Below are 5,217 nucleotides of genomic sequence, written 5' to 3' on the forward strand. Positions count from 1 at the left end.
TGCTGGCCTCTGTGGAGAACTCTGGGGACATTTGTAGAAAACCAAAAGCTGCCCTCTACTGTCTCAGCTGCCACTGATCTGGGGGCACAAGGTGGGGCTGGGCTGGGGTGCCACATAGTGTAACCAGAGAGCCTGCCTGGGGCTCTGATCAGAATGCAGTAACAGGGGCTGGACATACCTACTTTTTACATTAAAAAATTTTTTTTTATTTTTTAAAATATTTATTTATTTGGCTGCATCGAGTCAAAGTGGACAAGGATGGGATCTTTCATTGCAGCACCTAGGCTTCTCTAGTTGAGGCACTTGGGATCTAATGTGTTCAGGTTCAGTAGTTGTAATACATGGACTTGGTTGTCTCTCCGCATGTGGGATCTTAGTTCCCCAACCAGGGATTGAACCCACATCTCCTACGTCTCCTGCGTTGCAAGCGGATTCTTTACCCACTGAACCATCTGGGAAGCCCTCCAGTCCTATCTAAAGAACTAAAAACAAGTCTTGAAAGCATCAAACTGTTTTCAAGGCACTATGACCCCCCCCACCACTTCCAAATTTCTTAGCCAAATAATAAAATTGGTTTTTAATTAATTAGTTAATTAATTTTGGTTGCACTTGGTGTTCGTTGCTGCATGTGGGCTTTCTCAAGCTGTGGTGCATGGGTTTAGCTGTCCCCCAGGTCTGTGGAATCTTCTCTGCTCAGGAATCAAACCTGTGTCCTCTCCATTGACAGGCGGATTCCTGGGACCACCAGGGAAGTCCCAACATAACTGTTTTTGAGAACAAAGTTCAAAATATTTAAAGGAGGAGGTTGCCACCTATGTTTGAGTGAGGAGGTCAGAAAATCCTCTCCCCAAAAGTAACTATAAATCTGGGCAAAACAGACAAAACAGTCACTTCGGAGCTCTGAAACTGACCAAACACATGTCCCAGTCTAAGAAGGAATTGACTTGAAAACTGCTCAACTTTTAGTTAGAACTGGGGGAGGCTGGTCTTGTGTTCTTGCTTGAGGCTGCTTCATCTCACCTCATCCCAGCTGCCAAGGTGGGACAGTGTTGAGGACCAGCAGGTTCACTGATGAAGGGGGCTCATTGGATTTAGAGATGCAGACAGTGCCCACACCAAGCAATGTTTCTGGTAGAAGTAGCCAAATTGGGGGTGTGAAAGTGAGAAGAGCTGATGCTTTTACTAGCCTGATGCTGTGGTTGAGGCTGAGGCACGCATACTCCTAGTTGAGGCTGTGTGCATTTGCAGTGGAGGGCAGGGGGGCCCACTCCATCCTTCCACACTTGGCTAACCCTGGGGCCACATGAGCAGAGAAGCTTCAAAAGGGCTCAGTGGAAAGTAAAGCTGGGGCCAACTTGAAAACAGCTTGAACTTTGTACTCTCCTACCCACACACAGATCTTTTTTGGCAGAGAACAGAATTCTCACTGATTCGAGGTAACTGCGTACAGCCTCCATTCAATAAGTGGCTGACCATTAAGCGACACCGACACAGAGGTCTTCCTAGGAACCCAAGCTTAAAAATAAAAACATCAGTTGGTTAAAAAACAAAACACAAAAAGACAGGGTAGAGACCATGGCCACACACCATGAAGGAGGCAGATTTCACAGATACTGCCTACCAGGCTATTTATTAAACAAACAAACAAACAAACCATGACAACAACAACCTTTAGGGGGCATCAGTCCAAACTCAGTGGGGAAAAAAAATGTAATAGACCAAGACTTTGAAGTACCTATTATAAATATGCTCAAAGAACTAACAAAGAAAAGTGTGACAACAAAACAAAGACTCAAAGCATGACAATGAATCAAAAATAGATCATCTTGAGAAGGGGGAGAAATCATGGATTTTTTTCAAAGGAAAGAAGTTCTGATACCTGCTACAACATGGATGAAACTTCAAAACAGTATGCTAAGTGGAATAAGTCGGACACCAAAGGGCAAATTCAGAGAAACAGAAAAAATGGAGACTACAAGGGATTGGAGGGAGAGAGGAATGGGGAGTTTTTTGTTTAGTTAGGGTACAGAGTGTCTGTTAGGATGATGAAAAATTTCTGAAGGACTTCCCTGGCAGTTCTGTGGTTAGGAATCCGCCTGCCAACATGGGAGACAAAGCTTTGATCCCTGGTGTGGGAAGATTCCACTTGTCATGGAGCAACGAAGCCCAGAAGCCACAACTACCAAAGCTTGAGCGCCCTAGAGTTCACGCTCCGAAACAAGAGAAGCCACCACAATGAGAAGTTCGAGCACCACAAGCAGAGAAAGCCCACACATACAGCAACGAAGACTCAGCACAATAGGCCATAAAGTGGGTCAGATCTCTCACCAAAAATCCTGGCTAAACTTCAGGATCACACAGACCTGGGTTCTATCACTCTATCATTTTCAGATTCTTCAACATGGGGCAGGTCAGTTTTCCTCACCTCTCTGAGCCTCATTTTTCTCATCAGCAAGATGGGGAAAATATGTAGCTAACTAGTAGGTTGTTGGGAAGATGAAACATAATACTCCTAACTTATTTAGATACTTAAGAAATGTCAGAAATTCCCTGGTGGTCCAGCAGTTGGGACCCTGTGCTAGCACTGCTGAGGGCCTGGGTTCAATCCCTGATCTGGGAACTAAGATCCCACAAGCTGCATGGCATGACCACAAAAGAAAAGGAAAAGGAAAACAGAGATGTCAAATGATTTCCTCTTCTCTTATCAAATAGAGACGGGTTTAGAGTAAGAAGTCTGAGTCAGATAAGAGGCCTTTAGGACAAAGGGCAAAAGCCCACATCGTGTCCAAGTGACCATGGAGAGCTTGAAATAGAGAAATGTGCCCAAAACAGGGAGCCACAGGGCCAGACGCCACAGAGTTGAGTGGGGCAGAGACATGCAGGGTAGTGGGTGGAGAACAGGAAAGTGAGAGCAAGGACGATAGCATCAGAACAGGAAGACCAGATGCTGCCCAAGCAAATCTCAGACAGCATCAGCATCTGCAGCTAGATTTTACACACTTGTCACAGGCAGAGTTTACACAGGGAAAGTGTTAGTTGCTCAGTTGTGTCCAATTCTTTGCAACCCCATGGACTGCAACCCGCCAGGCTTCTCTGCGCATGGGATTAACCTGGTAAGGATACTGGAGTGGGTTGCCATTTCTTCCTCCAGTGGATCTTCCCAACCCAGGGATGGAAGCCGGGTCTCCTACGCTGCAGGCACTACACCATCGGAGGCCCCAGGGCAGCTGTGGCTTACACAAGGAGGTAGGCCTGACCTACAGGGCAGGCTGGGCCAGACAAGCCTCCTGGAGAATGGGGGTAGTGTCGGCCCCCAGCCAGCCAACTGGAGATGTGAGCTGGGACTTTCCCCCTGAAGGAGGCTGGTGGTGGTCTGGGAAGTGGTGAGCCTACCACAGTGAAAGTGTATCATTGAACTTGGGGAATAGTCAAAAAGGACCAGGAGCAGCCCAGCCTCTGTGGGGAGTTCAGAAATGGCTACTGACATTGTCCATTACCCACCCTGGGATCATGCGCAAAACGTACCCGCTCCGACTCCATGAACTGCAGCCCACCAGGCCCCTCTGTCCATGGGATTTTCCAGGCAAGAATACTGGAGTGGGTTGCCATTTCCTCCGCTGGGGATCTTCCCAAAACAGGGATCAAATCTGTGTCTCTGTGTCTCTGTGTCTCCTGCATTGACAGGCAAATTCTTTACCACTGAACCACCTGGGAAGCCCTCCGTGTGTAAAACATCTGCTACTAAATCCACTCTTGAGGGAATTCCCTGGCAGTTCAGGGGTTAGGACTTTGCACTTTCACTGCTGAGGACACAAGTTCAATCCTGGTCAGGGAACTAAGATCCCGAAAGCTTCTGGATATGGCCAAAACAAACCAACCCACCCTTGAGAGGAATTCCTCTTGGGTCTCAGCATCAGGAAGAGATGGGCATCTCCAGGGCTCTAGCTTGGTTCTGGCTGCGAGCAGAGTGGAAGGCAGGCTGCCAGGTTCAGGCCTCCCCACTGCCTAGGAGCCTGGGGTCCAGTGACTGTGCAATGAGGCGTCAAGCCAGCCAGGAGGGTCTAGAATGGAGGGCACGTGTCAAAGGTATGAATATACCACACCTCCTCAGGCTTTGTGGATTCTGACTCTTCATTAATCTTAACCCCTTTTGGGGCTCCTTCCCAGACCTCATCTCCCTCAGGACCCCACCAGAGGCCCAGGGCAAAGTGTGATACCCTGGAGTATCCAGACTCCCCTCCCCGAATCCTGCTACTCTTCCAGAAAACAGCCTGCCAAAGGCAAGAGGTTGCATTTCAGAGGGGCAGGTGTGTGATGCAGTAATGACACCTGCAACTTTGACCTTGAACTCTACTGTAAATCTGCCCCTGGCTCAATGATACCCTCAGGAGTTAGAATGAAACGACCCCTCAGCCCTGCCTCCTTGGAAGATGCTTGGCCTTCCCAGGTGGCCCAATGGTAAAGAACCTGGCAAGCTATAGTCCATGGGGCCACTAAGAGCCAGACAGAACTGAGCAACTGAACAACAAAGCCCTGCTCATACTCTAATCTTGTCAGAGACCTCACCTGTGAACCATATGTTATAAATCCCATCATTAAATTCTGCCGGGTTGGGGCACATACTTTTTAGAGGCAGAATCCCAGTGTGTCCCCCTTCGTCTGGCAAAGTAATAAAGCTCTCCTTTTCTATTCCACCCAAAACTCTGTCTCTGAGATTTGATTTAGCACTAGGGTAGAGAGGCTGAACTTTTGGTAATGGAGCCTGGAGCCTGGAGCCTGGAGCTGAGGGAGGCAGCAGGGAAGAGACACGTGGAGGTGGAAGGGCTGGTTCAGGCCAGGCCATAGGAAACCCATCAGCTTCAAGTTTTCAAACTTGATCTTGAGGGCAATGGGGAACCTTGAAAAGTTCCAGTGAGGGGCTTCCCTGGTGGCTCAGTGGTAAAGAATCCACCTGCCAATGCTGGAGATGCAGGTTCAATCCTTGGGCCGGGAAGATCCTTCACACTGCAGAGCAATTAAGCCCGTGTGCCACAACCACTAAACCTGTGCCCTCAAGCCCGTGTACCCCAACTACTGAAGCCCGACTGTCCTAGAGCCTGCGCTCCACACCAAGAGAAACCACAGCCACGAGAAGCCTTCGCACCTCAACTAGAGAGCAGCCCCCTACTCACAACTAGAGAAACACCTGCACAGCAATGAAGACCCAGCACAGCCATA

The sequence above is a fragment of the Ovis aries genome, chromosome 24 (assembly GCF_016772045.2).
Source record: "Ovis aries strain OAR_USU_Benz2616 breed Rambouillet chromosome 24, ARS-UI_Ramb_v3.0, whole genome shotgun sequence".
NCBI lineage: Eukaryota > Metazoa > Chordata > Mammalia > Artiodactyla > Bovidae > Ovis > Ovis aries.